Below are 24,823 nucleotides of genomic sequence, written 5' to 3' on the forward strand. Positions count from 1 at the left end.
TGTTTCTACCAAACAGTTCCAGTTTGGTTTCATCAGACCATAGGACATTCTCCCAAAACTCCTCTGGATCATCCAAATGCTCTCTAGCAAACTTCAGACGGGCCCGGACATGTACAGGCTTAAGCAGTGGGACACGTCTGGCACTGCAGGATCTGAGTCCATGGTGGCGTAGTGTGTTACTTATGGTAGGCCTTGTTACATTGGTCCCAGCTCTCTGCAGTTCATTCACTAGGTCCCCCCGCGTGGTTCTGGGATTTTTGCTCACCGTTCTTGTGATCATTCTGACCCCACGGGGTGGGATTTTGCGTGGAGCACCAGATCGAGGGAGATTATCAGTGGTCTTGTATGTCTTCCATTTTCTAATTATTGCTCCCACAGTTGATTTCTTCACTCCAAGCTGGTTGGCTATTGCAGATTCAGTCTTCCCAGCCTGGTGCAGGGCTACAATTTTGTTTCTGGTGTCCTTTGACAGCTCTTTGGTCTTCACCATAGTGGAGTTTGGAGTCAGACTCTTTGAGGGTGTACACAGGTGTCTTTTTATACTGATAACAAGTTTAAACAGGTGCCATTACTACAGGTAATGAGTGGAGGAAAGAGGAGACTCTTAAAGAAGAAGTTACAGGTCTGTGAGAGCCAGAAATCTTGATTGCTTGTTTCTGACCAAATACTTATTTTCCACCATAATATGCAAATAAAATGAAAAAAAAACAGACAATGTGATTTTCTGGATTTTTTTTTCTCAGTTTGTCTCCCATAGTTGAGGTCTACCTATGATGTAAATTACAGACGCCTCTCATCTTTTTAAGTGGTGGAACTTGCACTATTGCTGACTGACTAAATACTTTTTTTCCCCACTGTACATACATACATAGTACATACTACATACATACAACATACATACATACTACATACATACTTCATATATACAACATTCATACAACATACATACATACTACATACATACTACATTCATACAACATACATACTTCATATATACTACATTCATACAACATACATGCATACTACATACTACATACATACTACATTCATACAACATACATACATACTACATATATACTACATGCATACTACATACATACTACATATATACTACATTCATACAACATACATACATACTAAATACATACTTCATATATACTACATTCATACAACATACATACATGCATACTACATACTACATACATACTACATATATACTACATTCATACAACATACATAGTACATACAACATACATACAACATGCTACAGACATACAAAATACATACTACATACATAATACAGACATACAACATACATACTACATACAATACATTCATACAATACATACATATAGACATACAGTACATATAACATAGAGTACATACTCACCATCACTTGTCACTTTGTTCCCCGAAACCAGTGTCATCTCACTATAAAAAATATGAAAAAAAAACAAGCAATATACTCCCTGATCCACAGAAATCCATGTGTGTCCCACGACGATCTCCTGCACTGCATCACTGAGAGGTTACTAAGGTTCACTGGTCTCACTTTATGGCAAAAGCTGCATGGGAACTTTCTCACACAGCAATGCCAAAAGTGAGACTAGGGACTATTTTTTTACAGTGGCGGAGTAATACAGTGTGGAAGGATACCTACCTCCTGTCATTGGATTCCTAGGGCCCCTAGAGAGCGGTCGCATCAGCTGATGTTACTGTTCTCCATGGGAGATCGTCATGGGACACTCGTGGATTTCTTGGGATTAGGGAGTATATTGCTTGTTTGTTGTTTTCATATTTTTATAGATGACACTGGCTTCGGGGAACAAAGTGACAAGTGATGGTGAGTATGTACTCTGTTTTATGTACTGTATGTCTATATGTATGTATTGTATGAATGTATTGTATGTAGTATGTAGTATGTATGTAGTATGTACTATGTAAGTTTGTTGTATGAATGTAGTATATATGTATTATGAATGTAGTATATATGTAGTATGTATGTAGTATGCATGTATGTATGTTGTATGAATGTAGTATATATGTATTATGAATGTAGTATATATGTAGTATGTATGTAGTATGTAGTATGCATGTATGTATGTATGTTGTATGAATGTAGTATATATGTATTATGAATGTAGTATATATGTAGTATGTAGTATGTAGTATATACAGTATGTAGCATGTATGTAGTATGTATGTTGTATGAATGTTGTATATATGTAGTATGTCTGTAGCATGAAGTAAGTATGTTGTATGTATGTAGTATGTATGTATGTATGTTGTATGAATGTAGTATATATGTAGTATGTTTGTAGCATGAATGTAGTATATATGAAGTATGTATGTAGTATGTATGTTGTATGAATGTAGTTTATATGTAGTATGTATGTATGTTGTATGAATGTAGTATGTATGTAGTATGTTGTATGAATGTTGTATGTATGTAGTATGTATGTTGTATGAATGTTGTATATATGTGGTATGTATGTATGCTATATGAATGTTGTATATATGTAGTATGTATGTAGTATGTATGTATGTTGTATGAATGTAGTATATATGTAGTATGTTTGTAGTATGAATGTAGTATATATGAAGTATGTATGTAGTATGTATGTTGTATAAATGTAGTTTATATGTAGTATGTATGTATGTTGTATGAATGTTGTATGTATGTAGTATGTATGTATGTATGTTGTATGAATGTTGTATATATGTAGTATGTATGTTGTATGAATGTTGTATATATGTAGTATGTATGTATGCTATATGAATGTTGTATATATGTAGTATGTATGTAGTATGTATGTATGTTGTATGAATGTAGTATATATGATGTATGTAGTATGTATGTTGTATGTATGTTGTATATATGTAGTATGTATGTAGTATGTATGTGTTTTTTTATTTTTTTTTTACATTCAACACATTAGCAGGATGATGACTACTACTGTCCCATCATTGGCTAATGTGTCAATCACTGTCATTGTAGCAGGCATAGCCCGATGGGACTACAGATGCCTGCACACACACTCAACCCCCGGCAGGCCCGCACAGACCCCCGGCAGTCCGCACAGACCCCCGGCAGGCCTGCACAGACCCCCGGCAGGCCCGCACAGACCCCCGGCAGGCCCGCACAGACCCCCGGCAGTCCGCACAGACCCCCGGCAGGCCCGCACAGACCCCCGGCGGGCCCGCACAGACCCCCGGCAGGCCCGTACAGACCCCCGGCAGGCCCGTACAGACCCCCGGCAGGCCCGCACAGACCCCTGGCAGTCCGCACAGACCCCCGGCAGGCCCATACAGACCCTCGGCAGGCCCGCACAGACCCCCAACAGGCCCGTAAATCCCCCTGGCAGGCCTGCACAGACCCCCGGCAGGCCCGCACAGACCCCGCCCGCACACACAGACAGGCACAGTGTCCGCCCACGCACCGACCACACTCTTCCCCCCTCCCGAACAGGATGTGCAAGTAAAGAAAGGGTTTTTTTTAATTCCGATATTTCTGTCCCATTGACTTGAATGGGACTTCCGGTATCGGAATCGGCGATACCCGATACTTTTTGGGTATCGGACGATCCAATCCGAAACGATATTTCTCAATATCGGATGGTATCGCTCAACACTAATCATTAGTTAGAAGGCTGCTACCTACTGTCCAGATAAGACCATGCGGAACCAATTGGAACAGGAACAGTTGCAGGGGGAACGAATTCAAGTGCATCACTGTGTCAGATGCCTTTGATGATGACATTCCTGGATATAAAGACTTTGCACACCAAAGTGCAAGAAGTACAGACATGCATCAGAGACGAGGCTGAAGCAAGAGTTACAGGCCTGAGCTAGAAGCGTGCACAAGCAGGATGCCACCCGCTCCCAGACCGAACCCAGACATTCTCAAGTGAGATCGGGACACCCAACTATGCTGGACAAGACTAGGGAACCTGACCTATGCCAGTCAATATCCAGAGCCCAGAGAATGGCAGCTTAGTGCCAAAGTCCAGCCATCTTTTCCTCATGCCTAGGAGATACCTGCCATCGGTAAAGCACCAAAGATCCGAGAGCGGACGTCGATTGGAGTAGGATGCCTGCAATGATAGAAGGAAGATGCTAATGAGCCAGGCTATTGCTTCCAGCAATAACACGCTAAAGGGGCGGCCTGGGCTAGGGCAACAGACGGCATGGGGGTCAGTTAAAACAAATGAAGCTCAATCAAATCAAATCAAATCAAATTTATTATCGCCAAGTACATATTACATATATACAAGGAATTATTTGTGGCAAAGAGGCAACATAATATACAGTATAACAACAGATACAACAAGTAACATCTAACAAGACAGATACAGTATATAGTCTACACATGATGATTTAATTGTTGAACAGAGTGGATAGAAGCTGTTCATATGGCAGTTGGTTCCTGCATTTGGGGACTCTGAAGCGACGTCCTGAAGAGAGTAGTTGGAATGAGGAGTGTCCCGGGTGAGAGGGATCGGATGAAATTTTCAATGCGTGGGATCGAATACTCTTATCATAAAGATCCTGGATTTTAGGCAGGGGGGAACCTATAATTCTCTCTGCTGTTCTGAAAGTCCTTTGTAAGCGGAGTTTGTCATGCGCAGTGGCTCCCCCATACCAGACTATCAGAGAGGAACAAATCACAGATCTGATGACAGCATTAAAGAATAAGATCAGGAGATTCTTAGACAAACCATATCTTTTCAGCTGACGCAGGAAGAACATCCTCTGTTGTGCTTTTCTTATAACAGCATCCACGTTTTTCCCCCATTTAAGATCATGAGAGATGATAACACCAAGGAATTTGGTCTCTGTGACCCTAAGAACCACTTCGTCATGGATGTAGATTGGAAGTAGCTCATGTTGATCTTTCCTAAAATCCACAACCATCTCAGCAGTTTTTTTAGTGTTGAGTACAAGATTATTGGCTTTACACCAGTCACATATTTTTTCCACCTCACTCCGATACAAGTCTTCAGCATTTCCCCTGATGAGACCAATCAGTGTCAAATCATCGGCAAATTTAAAGATTTTTACTGAGTCTGCTGAAGAGATGCAATCATTCGTATAGAGAGAAAACAGTAACGGGGACAAAACACACCCCTGAGGTGCACCGATGTTTGTGACCAAGGTGTCCGAAGTGAATGGTCCAACTTTTACACTCTGTATCCTGGCTGTCAGGAAGTTATAAATCCACAAGCATAAGTTGAGAGGGACTCCAAGAGCTACCATTTTCTTATGAAGTAAATTTGGATCAATGGTATTGAACGCTGAGCTAAAGTCCATGAAAAGAATCCGGACATATGAGTGCAGTTCATCTGTATGATCCAAAATGTACTTCAGTGCCAGATTGACAGTGTTGTTTGCCAAACGATTCTCCTTATAGGCAAACTGAAGCGGGTCCCATAGCTTCTGCGTGAATTTTATCAGGTGGGACATCATAATTCTTTCGAAGACTTTCATAGCTACAGATGTGAGTGCTGCTGGTCTATCGTCGTTCAACTCAGAGGATCCCACTTTCTTGGGGACAGGGATAATTGTGGAATTTTTCCAACACTGAGGTACAACGCACTCTTTCAGTGACACATTGTATATATTTGTCAGTATAGGGGCAAGCTGGGTAGCACATACTTTCAGACACATTGGAGATACACCATCAGGGCCAGGTGCCTTTTTGACCTTAAGTCCCTTTAGGATGCGTATCACCTCTGCCTCGGAGATCACTACTTGGGTGTTGCACAATGAATGATCTTTATATGAACAGACTGAGGAGCTTAGAGATGAATAGCCACTGTGTGTAGAGCTTGCCTCAAATCTGCAGTAGAATTCATTTAACTCTGCTGCCAGACTTCTGCTGGGGTTCACTATAGTGGGGTGGCTTTTATAATTGGTGACCTCTCTTAATCCTCTCCATGCAGATCTAGTATCTTTTGATGAGAACCTTTCCTCCAGAATCTTTGCATACTCGTGTTTGGCTAACTTGATCTCTTTAGATAGCGAGTTCCTAAGTTTCTTGAATTCAGTAATATCGCCTGCTTTATAAGCCTCCTCTTTTCTCTTACGGATCAACCTGACTTTATTTGTAAACCACGGCTTGTTGTTTCCCCGAAAGTGGACAGATTTGGATGGAATAAACGTGTCTTCACAAAAACGGATATATGAGGACACTGCATCAACCCATTCATCCAGACCCGAGCATGTTTCCTGGAATACCTCCCAGTCCGTGCATTCAAAGCATGCTTGTAGTTGCAATTTTGCCTCCTCAGACCATGTCTTCTTTGTATAAACTGTAGGTTTGGATGTTTTCAACCTTTGCCTGTAGGCTGGAATTAAATGAATTAGACAATGATCTGAAAAGCCCACTGCTGCTCTCCTCACTGCCCTGTAGGCCCCTTTTATGACTGTATAGCAGTGATCAAGCGTATTGTTCTCTCTCGTGAAGCAGTTTATATGTTGAGTAAATTTGTTAAAGTCCCCCATTACGATCACAAATGCTTCTGGAGATCCTTTCTCCCATTCTGATATTTTGCAAGCTAATTCACCAATAGCAGCTTTAACAGATGCTTGAGGGGGAATATATACTGCAACCAGAACCATAGATGAAAACTCTCTTGGAGAGTAAAATGGTCTACAATTGAGTGCAAGGTACTCTAGATCTGGAGAGCAACCTTTTCCCAGTATGTTAACATCACAGCACCAGCTAGTGTTGATGTAGAGACATACCCCACCCCCCCTTTGTTTACCTGAAGCTACAAAATCACGGTCAGCTCTGTAGATAACAAAACCAGGTAGATCCAGACTACAATCAGGGATGGTCTCATTCAACCAGGTCTCAGTAAAACAAAGAGCAGCTGAATTGGCCATATCAGATCTCATGTTACAAAGTAAGCTCAGATCCTCCATTTTGTAGATAAGGAACGGACATTAGCCAAGTAGAGTGAAGGAAGAGCTGTTCTGAACCCTCTCCTCCGAAGGCGTGCCAGGACGCCTCCTCTCCTACCTCTCTTGCAGTACACCTCTACAGGTTTCACAGAAGTAATGGATTTTATGTACTCAATTGTTGAATTAGCAATCATGCTCCAAGAAGGGGAGTCCATGAGAAATTGCGGATGATTCCAGAATAATAAATCGTCCCTTGAAATTATGAGAGTAGGTTTACAGAGTGCACTGGCCATGATTACACTCAGCTTGTAGCTATAAAGACTGAACAGTCACAGCTTAGCAGAGTTAAATGTACAACTTTCCATAAAGGGTGCTCCCAGCACTGCTGGGGGGGAGGGCATGGGTGCAACAAGACAGGGACATCAGGGGACACGCCAACAGTCAGTCCAAACCTGCCCAGCTCACCCCTTCAGCTCCACCTGGACCACAAGATCTCCAGAACATCTCCAGCACCGCACACTCCACCAGCTTTCCTATCCCAGGATCATCTGCATGCTGGAAATGGGTACAAGTTGTAGGAAAGTTGGCAGGCAGCCAGCAGCTTCACTCTCTCCCAGCTGAATCCAGGCACGGAGCTCCACGAGGACAGAAAGACACCGGTCCCAGCTGATCGCAGTCTCCACACTACTCCCAGCTCTGCCGAATCCTGTAGCTACGCAATGGTGAGTGAACCAAAGGGAGAATTAACAATTAAACGGGGTAAAAAACTAAAAAACTCAGGAGCCTCATGCCAGAGCAGCCATCTCCTCGGCGCTCCTATGACTCAATGTTCAGTGTTCCTCAGAGCTCAATGTTCCTTGATAGACTTTGTTAGGAGGACTTTTGGCCCAGCAGAAAAACCCAGTGAACTCCCCCAAAGCCATTGCTGCAGGAAGAGCTAACACAGTAGCTTCCCCCAAAATTGGGAGTACAACCACTGCCAGAAGGACATAAGCATAATCCCTAAGAGACTGCTCTGTTATTAAAATTGAACTCTAAGACCTTCTGTATGTTTCTTATTGTATGATTTGATGTGCATAAAGGGTTTGTCCGCTACTAGGACAACCCTTTCATGAACTAAATGTTCGGCCCCAATAAAATAAACAAATCTATACTCGCCTCCCATGACGTCTTCGTTCCAGCGGTGTCAGCACTCGCAGTCCCACTGCTGTGATGCGGTGGAGGTGGAATGATATGTGGTGCCTGTATGTTTGTCTACATAGAGGATGAATGCAGATGCTGCCTGCTATTTACGTGCACTAGTCCAGTTGGTCTGTAAATTGGACCAAAACAGTAAATGCGTCAATTTTTTTTTTCCGTGCACACCTTTAATCCGTGTGGAAAATTGGCCACATGCACTGACACATTGGCTATAGTGGGTACACATGCTCTCCTTGTGTGGTCCGTTGTTTAGATGGACAGGACACCATACGCTGGTATGAACAACATTTAAACTAGCCATCAGACAAGTGAAAGCTGAAGTCCTGTAGTTAGAATAAGTAACAATGTAAAAAGTAAGTTTAAAAATTAAAAAAAATGCAAACTCCCTCCCCCCATAATAAAGTAAAAAAAAGTAACAGAAACAGGCATTTGTACTACAAGAATAAATATAATAAAAGTACATTTAGTAAGTCAATAGTCAGCTCTGTTGGAGGAATCATAAAAAAGGTACAGCTCTCAAAATTTGGTAATGCAAAACAAATTATTTTTGGAAAAAAGTGCTTTTTGTGTGCAAAAGTAGAAAAAATAAAGAATATTACATAAAGATGGTACTTCTATCATCGTACTGACCTTAAGGATAAATTTGTCTTATCAATGTTACTACACGGTGAATGGGATAAAAAAAATAAAAACAATTTGCGAGTTGCTGTTTACTTGTCCATTCTATTTCCCCAAAACTGGAATAGAAAGCGATCAGCTTGGCCTGCTTCATTATAATGAATGGTACTGTCAGAGATCCTATTTTCACAAATTTAGATAGAAATACCTACATAATGTCTCAGCACGGGCACATGAAGAATGTGCATCAAGCCGCCACTCAAGTCTGTCATCTGTCAATGAGTCAATGAATAGTAGGAGGTTTTCATGTTACTGGTAGCACAATGGCTCTGGAAAAGTGACATGCATCTCCCGTTCCCAAAAAACAGACAGTGAAATATACTCTTCCAAATCCAATTGCCTCCCCCTCCCTTTTGACCCCCCAATTTACCTACATCGCAGTTAGCATCAACATGTGTATATACAGGGCAGGTACAAGAGGTAGGCATAGTAGGCAATTGCCTACAGTGCTACCTCCTGCCTCCCTGAGAGGGGCGCCCTTTGGAAAAAAAAACTCTGAAAATACAGAATGCTTACAGCTGCCAGGCATCTTCCTCCGGCCACAGGCATTCAGCACAGTGATGAGTACACAGGGGAGCAGTGTCAGTCACTGACGCTGCTCTCCCCTCTCTTGGTTTGTGCCCCAGCCATCGCTCCCTCCCTGCACTCAATTGTGTATGCGTCTCTCAGAATACAATTACTGTCAGTGCCACCCAGGGCAGGAGCAGAGAACCCATACTCTGCTCCCTGAGCAGGGAACTCCAGGAAACGGTGATGTCGCATGGCACAAAGCAGTGACGTCATCACGCCATCCAGCGCATAATGCTACACCAGACAGAAGAGGAGATCGTGGATGGGGAGCCGAGATTAGGTGAGTATAAGCTTTTTTATTTCCCATTTTACTCGCAATAGGGGCGGACTGTTCGGAAAATAACAGGAGGTTGGATGTGGGGGACATTATACTGGGGACTAGATATGGGGACATTATGAGTGACTGGATGTGGGAACATTGAGGCGCTTGCTGTGTGGATATTATGGGGGGGTGGCTATGAGGACATTATGAGAGGCTGGATATGGGGACATTATAAGTGGCTGACTGTGAGGACATTAGTGGAGCTTGATGTTGGGACATTATGAGGGGCTGTGTGTGGGGTTATTAGGGGCTGGATGTGGAGACATTATAAGGGGATGGCTGGGGGGATATTATGGGTGGCTGGCTGTGGAGACTTTACAAGTGGGGTTGGATGTGAGGACATTATGAGGGGCTGGTTGTAGGGACATTATGAGGGGCTGGCTGTGGGACATTACAAGTGGGGCTGGATGTGGGATGTCATGAGTGAGGCTGGATGTGGGGACATTATGAGAGAGAGGCTGGACGTGGGGACATTGTAAGTGGGGCTGGATGTGAGGATATTATGAGGTGCTGGCTGTGGGGAAGTTATGAGTGCCTGGCTGTGTGCACATTATGAGGAGTTGGATGTGGGGACATTATGAGGGTCTGGGTGTGTGGACACTATGAAGGGTTGGATGTGGGGAGATTATTAGGGGCTGGCTATGGGGACATATGGGGGCTGGCAGTGGGGACATTATGAGGGGCTGGCTATGTGGAGACTGAGGAACTGGATGTGGTAACATTATGAGGGTCTGGCTGTTGGGACAGTATGAGGAGCTTGATGTGGGGACATTATGAGGGTCTGGCTGTGTGGACATTATGAAGGGTTGGATGTGGGGACATTATGAAGGGGCTGGCTGTGGGAACATTTTAGGGGCTGGCTGTGTGGAGACTATGAGGGTCTGGATGTGGGGATATTATGAGGGGCTAGCTGTGTAGACATTGAGGTGCTGCCTGTGGTGACATTACGAGGGGTTGGCTGATGGGATATTATAAGAGGCTTGCAGTGGGGGGCATTGTGAGGGGCTGACTGTGTGGACATTGAAGGTCTGACAGAGGACATTGTGAGGGGCTGGCTGTGTGGAGACTATGAGAGGCTGGCTGTATGAACATTGAGGGGCTGGCTCTGGGAACATTGTGAGTGGCTAGCTAATGGACATTACAAGATGGGCTGGCTGTCAGGACATTACAAGTGAAGCTGGATGTGGGTACATTATGAGAGGCTGGATATCAGGACATTAAGAGGGTCTGGATGTAGGGACATTATGAGGGGCTGGCTTTGGGGAAATTATAAGTGACTTGCTGTGGGGGGCATTATGAGGGGCTGCCTGTGAGGACATTATGAGGAGCTGGCCTTGTGGAGACTATAAGGGGCTGGCTATGTGGACATTGAGAGGCTGAATGTGTGAGGAACATCACAAGAGGGGCTGTGGGAGACATCATATTATATAGGAGACTGTGGGAGACATTATACTATGTATAGAGGACTGTGTTGGATATCATAGTATATATGAGGGGCTGTGGTGGTGATCATGCTATATAATGGGCAATGGTGGGCATCATACTGCATAGGATATTATATTGAACATAATAGTGTATATTTGGGGGCTGTTGTGGATGTACTGCATGGATGATTGTGGTTACCATCATACTGTGCTGGGGACAGTATAATGAGGGAGTATAGTTTGGAGAGGACAACGTGGTATGCGATATAAGGGGATAGTGTGAAGAGGGGGCACAGAATAGATATGGAGAAAGGGCAGCATGAAATGTGGGCAAACTATGGATAGAGCTTAGCATGGCAGAGGGACAGTATGGAAATATGGAGAGCGTAAGTAAAAACAGTGGAGAAGGGACTGCTATGGTATAGGCCAAGGTTCGGTGTGGATGATGTGGCATTTATAGCTGATAATAAAAGACTGTGTGGTGGTTCTAGCTCATAAGGCAGCCAATGTGGACACCATATACCATAGGAGGCTTATTTAGGGCATTGTATGGACAGACAGTTTTATGCAGAGGGCATTTTAATAACTTTCTTGTTTTTACGGGCGCCGTGTTTTAATTAGCTGCAGAAGAGTGAAGAACAGGGAAGCCTGCAGAGATTAGCTGTGGATGTGAAAAGTCATCATGACATCGGGACAAGATGAAAACAAAAACGAAGAACCAACGCAATCAGAAAAGGTGTCACCTACAGTGGGGCAAAAAAGTATTTAGTCAGTCAGCAATAGTGCAAGTTCCACCACTTAAAAAGATGAGAGGCGTCTGTAATTTACATCATAGGTAGACCTCAACTATGGGAGACAAACTGAGAAAAAAAATCCAGAAAATCACATTGTCTGTTTTTTTTTTCATTTTATTTGCATATTATGGTGGAAAATAAGTATTTGGTCAGAAACAAGCAAACAAGATTTCTGGCTCTCACAGACCTGTAACTTCTTCTTTAAGAGTCTCCTCTTTCCTCCACTCATTACCTGTAGTAATGGCACCTGTTTAAACTTGTTATCAGTATAAAAAGACACCTGTGCACACCCTCAAACAGTCTGACTCCAAACTCCACTATGGTGAAGACCAAAGAGCTGTCAAAGGACACCAGAAACAAAATTGTAGCCCTGCACCAGGCTGGGAAGACTGAATCTGCAATAGCCAACCAGCTTGGAGTGAAGAAATCAACTGTGGGAGCAATAATTAGAAAATGGAAGACATACAAGACCACTGATAATCTCCCTCGATCTGGTGCTCCACGCAAAATCCCACCCTGTGGGGTCAGAATGATCACAAGAATGGTGAGCAAAAATCCCAGAACCACGCGGGGGGACCTAGTGAATGAACTGCAGAGAGCTGGGACCAATGTAACAAGGCCTACCATAAGTAACACACTACGCCACCATGGACTCAGATCCTGCAGTGCCAGACGTGTCCCACTGCTTAAGCCTGTACATGTCCGGGCCCGTCTGAAGTTTGCTAGAGAGCATTTGGATGATCCAGAGGAGTTTTGGGAGAATGTCCTATGGTCTGATGAAACCAAACTGGAACTGTTTGGTAGAATCACAACTTGTCGTGTTTGGAGGAAAAAGAATACTGAGTTGCATCCATCAAACACCATACCTACTGTAAAGCATGGTGGTGGAAACATCATGCTTTGGGGCTGTTTCTCTGCAAAGGGGCCAGGACGACTGATCTGGGTACATGAAAGAATGAATGGGGCCATGTATCGTGAGATTTTGAGTGCAAACCTCCTTCCATCAGCAAGGGCATTGAAGATGAAACGTGGCTGGGTCTTTCAACATGACAATGATCCAAAGCACACCGCCAGGGCAACGAAGGAGTGGCTTCGTAAGAAGCATTTCAAGGTCCTGGAGTGGCCTAGCCAGTCTCCAGATCTCAACCCTATAGAAAACCTTTGGAGGGAGTTGAAAGTCCGTGTTGCCAACCGAAAAGCCAAAAACATCACTGCTCTAGAGGAGATCTGCATGGAGGAATGGGCCAACATACCAACAACAGTGTGTGGCAACCTTGTGAAGACTTACAGAAAACGTTTGACCTCTGTCATTGCCAACAAAGGATATATCACAAAGTATTGAGATGAAATTTTGTTTCTGACCAAATACTTATTTTCCACCATAATATGCAAATAAAATGAAAAAAAAACAGACAATGTGATTTTCTGGATTTTTTTTTCTCAGTTTGTCTCCTATAGTTGAGGTCTACCTATGATGTAAATTACAGACGCCTCTCATCTTTTTAAGTGGTGGAACTTGCACTATTGCTGACTGACTAAATACTTTTTTGCCCCACTGTATAAGGTATCTGGATATAAATGTGTACTAGTCTCATCAGTACCGTGGTTCCTGTATGGTCTGCTGTCTGTTAATGACTAATAACTCCCAGCATCTCCTTAACATTGTTAAAGATATACTGGAAGTTGTAGGTTCATGAGATACACATGTATATGGGCCTGACTTGACATTATAACTGATTGCTTTACTAAGCTTGGTGATGTATTCATGTATTGATGGTGGTTTTGGTGATGTATATATATATTAAGAATGGTACTGGTATTGCATTTATTTACTGATTGTAGTTCTTGTGATGTATTCATGTACTGATTATGGTTCTGGTGACACATTCTTGTACTGATGGAGCTTCTGGTGACGCATTAATGTACTGATGGTGGTTCTTGTGATGCTTTTACCTACTGATGGTAGTTCTGGTGCTGTATTCATGTACTAATGGTGGTTATAGTGCCTTATTTATTAACTGATGATGGTTTTGGTGCCGCATTTATGTTCTATTGTCACGAGGGTGTATAGTCCCCTTGGAAGACCTGAAGTTAAACTGTCACATCGGATAATGAATCGTAGATCTTCTGTAGGTGTGATTTGTGTCCCATATTAAATGGATTTAGTTTCCTCTGGTGCTGAAGAGGTTGACCATTCTTTCTATGCTGATCAGAAACATGTAGCTCTGTTTCAGCTGCTTCTGATCTCGTCATTACCTCTTCCTATAAAAACTGGCCAGACATTCCTGTCACTGCTGGTGAAAGATTTGTCTTTCTGTGCTGTGTGCTAAAACTAAGTGGCTGGAGTGGAGTTGTTTTAGTAGTAAATTGTGATCTGTGGTTTTCTGTAGTATGTATGTGTTTATCTCCTGGTCCCTATTTCCATTTAGTTTATTCCTCCCTATCCTCCTTGCTATTGTTGGTTAGTGCTTTTGTACGATATAGGTTTTCTGTTATCCCTGTTTTATCTTTGTATTTTGTTTACCTTGCAAGTCTGTCCCATGCCTCATGGGGTGGGGGAGGGGACAGATCAGGGTTTAACAGGAGCATAATAAGGTTGGAGACTCTGGCCTCTCTACCTTCAAGAGTAACCCCAGACAGGGATAGATAGGCTATGTGCACACATCCGGAATCCCCGCAGATTTTATGCGTTTTTGCTGTGTTTTTTCACGGCAAAAACGCAATAAAATAAGCAGCCCATTTAATTCAATGGCATTCCGCACATGCTGTGCTAATGCTGCACATTTTTCCACAGCAAAATCTCATCGCGGAAAAATATGCAGCATGCTCATTCTGTGTGCGGAATCACGAGAATTCCGCACACATAGGAATCCATTGTTCTGCTTACTTTCCGCATGTGGCTATGCCCACCATGCGCAAAGTAAGCGGAAAATGTGCGGATGTGTTGTGAACTCATTTTCTGGTTTACCTCTGGCTTCTGGTGAGGGTGGTGGAGCTGGCTGTGTTGACAGGGGAGTCGTGAGTTCTCCATCCGGGCTCACTCTAGTGGTGACAATAGGTAATGAAACTGATCTAAATGGCAGAGACCTGCCACCTGAGGAGAAGGACTGTGAGTGGACATCAGGAGTCTCTGACTGGATTTAAGATAGCCGACTCCCTAATTCTGTGCTGGTGATTTTCCTGCCAGGAGGTTCTGGTTTCCAGTCCTTTTCCTGCCTTTTCAAGCTAAGTTTGCTCTGCTATTTTTTCACATGAGATTTGGTCTGGTTTACTCTGTTTTTGTGGTCAGCCAGCCCCTGCTGGGGCTGTGCTGAATTTCCATTTTTATATCTCTGTTTATGCCAGTTTGCTTTTTGTCCCTGATCAGATTGGTCTTTTTTTGCTCTGTCTTCAGAATATACCAGAGTGCTGATATAGGGAATTGAAGTCTAGCGACTTCAGGGTTTTTGCTATCAGAAAGTGTTGGACATTTTTTTGGCAGGGTTTTGTGCGTGATTGCAGACAGCATCTTTCCTTTCCTGTCCTTTCTAGTTAGTGTGGGCCCCATCGTTTTCTCAGCCTATTTTTCTATCAGTGTTTGTGTTTTCATCTTGTCTCACCGACAATACATGTTTGGGGGCTGTCTATTGCTTTGGGGTCTGCTCTGGGGCAGTTTAGATTTCCCCTTTTCTTGCTTTAGGCTTATTTAGTTCTCTGGCTGTGATGAGGCATCTAGGATCATCGTAGGTACGCTCCACGGCTACTGCTAGTTGTGTGGATAGGATCAGGGGTCTGCAATCCGCTGAGTTACCAACCTCTCTGGTTTTCTGTGGCTTAGCTTGTTTTCATTTTTCCTCCTCGGTGACTCATTCATAACAGGGATGGTACCCAGGGCCTGGAGGAGAGGAGACTCTCCTCCAGGCCCTGGGTACCATATCCCTGTAAAAACAAGAATTAAAATAAAAAATTGTGTTATTCTCACCTTCCAGCATCCCACGCGGCAATCCCAGGCCTCAGAGATACTACCAGCATCTTCCAGTCCCAGTGATGCCTTGCAACAATGACCCGAGATGACGTAGTGGTCATCAAAGGTCATTGCAGCAAAGCTTCACTGGGAACGGGACTCGCTGGGAGCATCGCGAGGATCGAGAACTCTGCGGAAGATGCCGGAAGGTGGGAATATCACCATTTTTTATTTTTTTATTATTTTTAACATTAGATCTTTTTACTACTGATGCTGCATGTTTGACGAGTGTGACCAACCTGTCAATCAGTTTTCCAAGCGATGCTAAAGATCACTTGGAAAACGCTAGTATTCTGCAAGCTAGTTAGGCTTGCAAAACGCTAGTTTTTCGCGGGAAATACGCATGCGGAATTCTAGCTTATTTCCCGCGGCAGGGAGTTGCAGAATTCCCACGGAAATTTCCGCAGCAATTCCGCAACATGTGCACATAGCCTTAGGGTCCCAGTTCCAGGGGCAGTTTGAGGCCCCCCTTACTTACAAAGACCTTAGCAGCATGACAACTATTGATGGCTATAGTGTTCTATTTATGTATTGATGATTTTGGTTTCGTATTCATGTAATGACAATGGTTCTGGTGATGCATACAACACCAGAATATCCATCACTACATGAATACATCAAAAGATCCACCATCTGTTAATGAATATATTACCAGAACCCCTATGAGCACAGGAATATGGCACCAGAACCACCATCAGTTTTGTTGCAAACTGTATTTGTGGCATGACGGATGTAAAAACCATCAGATGTATCCCTTTTTTATATAATGAGGTTTGTTTACTTTTCATTAGGGTATCTGCCAAATGCTGGACACATTAATTGAATCATGATCAAACAATGAATGATTTTATATCTAACTTTGAAAACACACCCTCTATTGAGCCTCACCCCTAAAGCATACCACTTTTTTTTTTTTACTTTTACTGATATTATTGGGTGAAAAAAAGCAACAATTCTAGGGGAAGTGGCTCATCAGAGTTGGAGGAGGGGGCATTAGGGGACCGGTTACCTTAATGTCTGACCCATTCCTATACTTGGGGGTTGAGGGTTCATCAGGGAGTGAGGGGCACCATCAGCTTCATCTATCTAGGCACCAAAATACCTTGTCACAGTCCTGTGTGTATATATATAATTTCTATAGCGGTGAGAGTTCTCTTAACAATTTGTGCATGTCTACAGAAGCACAAGCCAAGCACAAGGTATTGGGCATATTTGCAATCTTCACTGTGCAACACCAACTGCGTGCTTATTTCTGGAAATATTTGTGGGGTCAAAATAGTCACTGCACCTATAGGTGAATACCTTTCCAAAATCAGGTCACTTGTGGGGGAAGGAGTTTCTGCTCTGGCACAAGTGTGGCTCTGCAATTAGAGCCAAAAAACTACTGCATTCCTACCAAATCTGTGCTGCTATAGTCAAATAGCGCTCCTTCCATTCCTGTGTACATAAGCAATAGTTTTAGACCACATATGAGAATTGCTGCATTCAGGAGAAATTGTGGAAAATTGTGAAAAATATTGTAGGGTTAATTTTCTTCTAATATCCCGTGAGAAAATGGAATACTCTGGGACTAAAACAATAATTTAGTGGAAAGCATGTATAATTTGTATCTTCTTGTCCATTTGTAAAAATGGGTAATTTTTTAGGTGGTGCTGCTGATTTGACACCTCATGGTCCCTGCAAATGTGAAATGTCATTCGCAACACATTCCAGCACTCTGAAATGATGATTCTGCAATGTACCCAAAGTGTACCCAAAAATGTTATAAAATGTTGGAATATCTTACATGAAGGTGTACTATTGCTTAATGATCAGAGTGGCTTGACCTCTGTGATGGACACCAATCCAAATATTGAAGGGGCTGCAATGCTGGTGTAGTGCTGTGTCCTTGAACAGCCGTACCACTGCCATCCGCTGGCACTGAGGCTGGGTTCACATTTGCGGTTGTATCTGCAGCGTTTCTAACGCATACATCCGCATGCGTCATGTTTTCCTTTCTTTAACGTTGTGGACGCAGGTACATGCGTTTGTATGCATTCGACCGCATTTGCTTACACATGCGTCCTTTCGGGTTGTGCGGCAGGGTGCAGCTAACGCAACATGTTGCAAATTGCCGCTTCCAAACACATGCGGACGCAGGGAAAATAGCACTTGCTAATCGTCTGCAACCACAACCGCATGCATGCGTTTGCATGAATTTTTGCATGCGTTTGCAGCTTTGGACGATACGCTACATACTCAACCGCAAATGTGAACCTATGATGCTAAATTACGACTGAAGTTACTTAATTCTTCTGGTTGATGGGGGTATGACTTTCCATTTACTTTTTCTTCCTTTTAAAATGTATTTTGTGCATTTAAAAAAAATAATTTATGAACTTTTTCTGGCCTTTCAAAAATAAGGAATTGGTTTTATGTAGAAATCTTTCCTTGAGTGTGAAGAAAGAAGCTAATTTGGGCCACAGATAATAGTGTACAGTTTATGCTAATGTGGCGCCCCTGAGGCTCAGTCGCCACAGAGGTACTGCACCTTCTCCTAAGGTGTAGTGCCCCACCGCCTGGGTAAGTTGGGAACTCCTTTCCACACTCCAACACTCGCATCCCACACAACAGGGTAGTTCTGCACAACCACATTGCGGCTCAGTGCTTAGAGAGTAGCAGAGCACCTCTGGTGGTTCCCTGCATGGAACACTGGATGTGCTGGGAGGTGGGTGGAGTTGAGACTCATATAAAAGGTTGGGAAGGTTTAGAATTACAGGTTCAGTCTGGCGGGAGGTCAGGCGAGAGGAGAGAGGACAGTAAGTCAGGAGAGTCTGAGGACGGGTCCGAGAGGGAAAGGAACAAGAGAGAGAAAGACATAGAACTGCAACCTAAGTTTCCATAAGAGAGAGAAGGACAAGTACGGAACAAAGGAGTAGAGAGAACAGAGAGGAGTTGTGGGTTGGAAGAGGAACTCTGCCTATAGGTTCTCAGTGCAAGGTCGGGGCCCGGTCCCCGAGGTTGTATGTACACTTATGGTTCTGCAGCTGACACCGGTGGAGTAGTTGGCTGTAAATGCACTACTCCCATCTAAGACTTGGGGCACAACAGCAACTGAATAGAGAGCCAGGACTTCAGAGAAGGGAGTCCCCGATAGAGGCTACAGCTGTCTGCCATACGAGTAGAGTTGTTAGGAACATCTGACAGGAGGAAATCCAGAGTACCACGGTATTGGAGAGCTTCACAATAATAGGCGCATTGGCGGAGTCGTTCAGGAAAGGTACATGTTGGCGGAGTGTTGGAGAGGGGAGCCCTGACTTGCCCGGGAGGTTGACTGAGTCTCTGCCCTGGAGGACATGGCATGGAAGCGGGCACCAGTGGGACCAAGAACTGTGAGTAAAGTGTTGAAACTGCAAGCCCTGGTGTCCTCCATTCCTTCTTTCGTCCGCCAGCACTGCTACATCCCCTGCGCCAGACACTACACCATCAAAGTGTCCCCATATCTACACTGCCCTGGGACAACAGACCTGTCTGTGGAGGGCTATACCACCATTGCTGCACCACACCATCTGTCCCAGAGGATCTGTCTGCAGCGTCGGCTTAACACCACCCTTGCCGAACACCACAAACTATTCCATTCCATTAACTACTGTACATCCCCCATTACTTGGGCGCCCAGGGCCACGGACCTGGTCACCACTGCTGTGACACATTCCCCTGACACCGGCCCGGTACCGAGTACCCCACAGCCCTGGGAGGGCGACCCACTAATGGCACACTTTACTGATAACACACTTTTTTACTTAAAGAAGTACTCCCATCTATTTTTTTATTAAATCTGTATGTGTATGCAATGTAGTGAGTGTTTTAATTTATTCATTCACCTACCGCTGCCTTCTCTGGTATCCAGCGATGTTCTGTTCCTCTTTGCAGTGACGGCAACGTAATTGCGACCAGCCGGCTCACTCTATACTCTGTGCACAAGAATCCTCTTTGGCAATATACAGTAAGTCTATGAAGCCTAGTTTTGTAGCTCCATAGACTAACACTGTAAAAGCCACTTGCTAATCATGCAGAGTGCAGCGTGCCCCGGAGAGTCTGCAGAGTGGTGACGTCACCGAGAAAAGGAGTTAATATAATATACTCATACATAAATTTAATACAAAATATAGATGGGAGGCTTCTCTGATGGTCAATATGTTACATTCTATTTACATTATTCCTATGAACAAACATTCTTTTAAGGTCTCATGTAGAATGTGGATTTATCCTTGCTGTTATCAGTCATTGTCTGATGGAAACGGAATATTGTCTCAAATGTGTAACAGCAGTATGCAGGTGTAATGGAAAGAACTGGTGGAAAATAATGGACGCAGTTGTTTCTTTTTAAAGTGAAACAGGTGTTGTGGGTGAAGAGAGATTCAATGGAGCGGAGAGCAGGAGGATTGTGTGGGGGCGCCTGACATACTGGTGACTGATATATGTATTAACCACAGGAGCCTGCTATATACACATGGGTGTGGAATAAAGCAGAAAGCAAAACTATTGTTTTATGTGAAGATAAGAAGATAAGGCTCGTGTGGGTGTTGGGATAAGTCTAAACTTCATACTTTAATCATATAACAGGGTAGTCTAAAGGAGACCATAGATGTTAAATAACTTTTGGCCAAATGCTCATCCAACCAACAGATATTTTTCTCATCACCCCCATAAACATTATTAACATGATCTGTTATGGTAAAGTGCCATAAAGATAGGAAGTGAAGAGAGGCAAGATATGTGATTAAAAAGATATTTTTTATTGAATAACAATATTAAAACAATTAATGATAATGAAAGACGGGGCAAAGGGGCCTCCAATAAAAAGGGGAGATGCCCAGCAGCAATAAATATATATAGAATCGATATAAATAAATATGTAAATAAGTAAATAAAGTGCACAGTGAAATATAAATGATGCCCCTAAAGAATGTGATCTTGAGAATTGTCACCAAATCTTAAACCCCAAACCAAGGGCTAACAACATGGAAACTCAGCAATTGCAAAGCTATTGCTTGTTATGTTGAGATTTTGCAAAAGCAGTATTGGAATGTAGCCTAAAGGGAGGGGATGAATGGGACAAAATCTAGAGAAATAAAATTAAGAAGGGTTCTTGTAATTATTATGCACAGTTTCCCATACCAATGGTCAAGGTAATCTGATGAAGAACAGATGTAAGCATTCAAGAGTGCATGTAGTTGATTACCTGTAGTGTGGATAAGTTTGGGACTGCTATCATAGTGCTGTGCACATAAAGCAGTGGCTACAGGAGATGCTTCCCCCCGCCCAACGAGCGCCGTTTCGCAGATTGCTTCATCTGGGGGCCTAGTCAGCTGTCCCATTGGTATGGGAAACTGTACATAATAATTACAAGAACCCATCTTAATTTTATTTCTCTTGATTTTGTCCCATTCATCCCCTCCCTTTAGGCTACATTCCAATACTGCTTTTGAAAAATCTCAGCATAACAAGCAATAACTGCAATTGCTGAGTTTCCATTTTGTTAGCCCTTGGTTTGGGATTTAAGATTTGCTGACAATTCTCAAGATCACATTCTTTAGGGGCATCATTTATATTTCACTGTGCACTTTATATACTTATTTATTTGCATATTTATTTACATCGAATCTATATATTGATTGCTGCTGGGAATCTGCCCCTTTTAATTGGAGGCCTTTTTGCCCTGTCTTTTATTATTTTTAATTGTTTTAATATTGTTATTCAATAAAAAATATCTTTTAAATCACATATGTTGCCTCTCTTCACTTTCTATCTTTATGGCACTTTACCATAATAGATCATGTTAGACTATTGAAGTGACCCCAGCCATCCGTATAATAGGACTATGGTAATAACCCCCATAACCATGCACGGTCTGTGAAATTGTTGAGTTTGGATGAAAAGGATCTGGCATGCCTATCAGTATTAACCACTATTTGTTTGATGGGTTGCTGACTGGCATGCATGCTTCATGTGTTTTTGCATTTCTGCAACTCTAAGGCTATGTACACACGTTGCAGATTTTTATGCGGATCCGCAACTTTTTTTTGCGTGGATTTGCACCAAATCAGCAATATATTGCCCAACCAATGTAAATCAATGGGAATCCAGAATTGGTGTGCACATGCTGTGGAAAATTCCACGCAGATTCGCAGCATTTTATTTTCCGCATGTCATTTCTTTTTGCGGATCTGCAGCATTTCTGCACCCATTGACTTACATTCAGTCAGTCAAATCCATAGCTAAACCACGGATTTGCGTGCCAAAAACGCTGCAGATAGGAAGGAGGAAGAGTGTGTGGGCAGATGCTATGTATGAGCAGAAAATATATAATTGACCGTGTCTGCGGGTGTCTGTCTGTGGGTGTCTGTGTCTGTTTGCGGTTGTCTGTGTGTAGCCAGGCATCCTCTGATGGGATTACTACTCCCATCTGGCTATGTCTGGTGTCACACAGTGACAGCATGAGCCGATGATGGGACAGTAGTAGTCCCATAGTAACATAGTATTTAATGTTGAAGGAAGACTTTAAGTCCATCTAGTTCAACCCATAGCCTAACTTGTTGATCCAGAGGAAGGCAAAAAAAACCCATGCGGCAAACACTAAGCTCCATATTGGGGAAAAAAATTCCTTCCCAACTCCACATATAGCAATGAGACTAGTTCCCTGGATCAACGCCCTATCAAGGAAACTAGTGTATATAACCTGTAACATTATACTTTTCAAGTATTGCATCCAGTTCCTTCTTAATTTTTAGTAGTGAATTACTCATTACAACATCATATGGCAGAGAGTTCCATAGTCTCACTCCTCTTACAGTAAAGAATCTGCGTCTGTGATGATGATTAAACCTTCCTTCCTCCAGACGTAGAGGATGCCCCCTTGTCCCCATCACAGGTCTAAGAGTAAAAACATCATTAGAAAGGTCTTTGTACTGTCCCCGCATATATTTATACATTGTAATTAGATCACCTTTAAGCCTTCGTTTTTCCAAACTAAATAACCCCAGGTGTAATAACCTGTCTTGGTATTGCAGACCCCCTAGTTCCCTAATAACCTTGGTCGCTCTTCTCTGCACCCGCTCCAGTTCAGCTATGTCTTTCTTATACACTTGATACCAGAACTGTACACAGTATTCTAAGTGTGGTCGCACTAGTGACTTGTATAAAGGTAAAATTATGTTCTCCTCATGAGCATCTATGCCTCTTTTAATGCAACCCATTATTTTATTTGTCTTTGCAGCAGCTGCCTGGCACTTGCCACTACATGTGAGTTTGTCGTCCACCCATACACCCAGGTCTTTTTCAGTGACCGTTTTGCCCAGTGTTTTACAATTATGCACGTAATTATACATCTTATTTCTTTTGCCCAAGTGCATGACCTTACATTTATCCCCATTAAAGCTCATTTGCAATTTATCAACCCAAGCTTCTAGTTTGCATAAATCCTTCTGTTATATATAATTGTCCTCCTCTCTATTGATTACCCTGCAGAGTTTAGTGTCATCTGCAAATATTGAAATTCTACTCTCTATGCCCCCTACAAGGTCATTAATAAATAAATTAAAAAGCGGGCCCAATACTGACCCCTGTGATACCCCACTGCTATCCGTGGCCCAATCCGAGTGTGCTCCATTAATAACCACTCTTTGTTTCCTATCCCTGAGCCAGCTCTTAACCCACTTACACATATTTTCCCTATCCCCATTGTTCTCATTTTATGTATCAGCCTTTTGTGTGGCACCGTATCATAAGGTTTTTAAAAGTCCATATACAACATGTCCACTGCATTTCCTTGGTCCAGTCTGGAACTTACCTCTTCATAAAAGCTTATCAGATTAGTCTGACAGGAACTTTCCCTCGTAAACCCATGTTGATATTGGGTCATGAGGTTATTCTTCTTCAGATACTCCAGTATAGCATCTCTTAAAAAACCCTCCAGGATTTTATCCACAGTAGAGTTTAAACTTACTGGTCTATAATTTCTAATTTCAGTTTTTGTCCCTTTTTTGAATATCGGCACAACACTTGCTATACGCCAGTCCTGTGGTACAGACCTGATTATTATGAAATCTCTAAAGATTAAAAATAATGGTCTAGCAATGACTGTACTTAATTCCTTCAGTATTCGTGCATCTGGGCCTGGGGATTTCTCAAGTTTAGTGATTTTTAGAAACCGCCGTACTTCCTGCTGTCTTAAGCAGGAGACATTTAACCCCTTTCTGACACTGAACGTACTATTCTGTCCATGTATCCTGGGACTTCATTCCCATGGACGGAAGAGTACATCATAGGCAATCAGCCGCACTCACGGAGGGAGTGCGGCTGATCGCGGCCGGGGGTCAGCTGATTCTCATAGCTGACACCTGGCACTAAGTGCCAAGAGCGGTCACGGACCACTCCCGGCACTTTAACCCCCGGCACACTGCGATCAAACATGATTGCAGCATTCCGGGAGCTGGCAGAGGGGCTGTCAGCTGTGACAGCCCCTCTACCTTTGGATTGGAGATCCCGCGACATGACGCGGGGTCCTGATCGCTCCCTTGGTAACCTGATGTCATCATGATGACATCCGGGTTACCAGAGCTTAGAGACTTCCTGTCATGTGCAGTGCAAGTCAGGAAGTCTCTGAGGTTAGTAAGAAACTTCATGCATCGCTGACAGCTTACAGTATATGGCATGCAGATCTGCACAAAACGATTGTCCCATAATGGAACACAGTGTAAAACATAGAATGAAATAAATAAATAATTGTAAAAATATTTAAAAAAAATAAAAATAATCATAAAAAAATCAATATTTATTCTATCATTAAATAAATATTTGAATTTAAAAAAATCTAAACAATAAAAGTACACACATTTAGTATTGCTGCGTCCGTAGCGACCTGACCTATAAAACTGTCTCACTA

General features: G+C 42.9%; 1 protein-coding gene across 1 annotated transcript in view; it reads left to right on the forward strand.

Annotated features, from left to right (window-relative positions):
* The window catches only part of CPED1 (cadherin like and PC-esterase domain containing 1), a 600,308-nt gene that overhangs the window by 409,709 nt on the left and 165,776 nt on the right, over positions 1–24,823 (forward strand). The window lies entirely within an intron of this gene.

This window comes from Dendrobates tinctorius, unplaced genomic scaffold (genome assembly GCF_039654945.1).
Source record: "Dendrobates tinctorius isolate UK_male_01 unplaced genomic scaffold, ASM3965494v1 ptg000035l, whole genome shotgun sequence".
Lineage (NCBI taxonomy): Eukaryota > Metazoa > Chordata > Amphibia > Anura > Dendrobatidae > Dendrobates > Dendrobates tinctorius.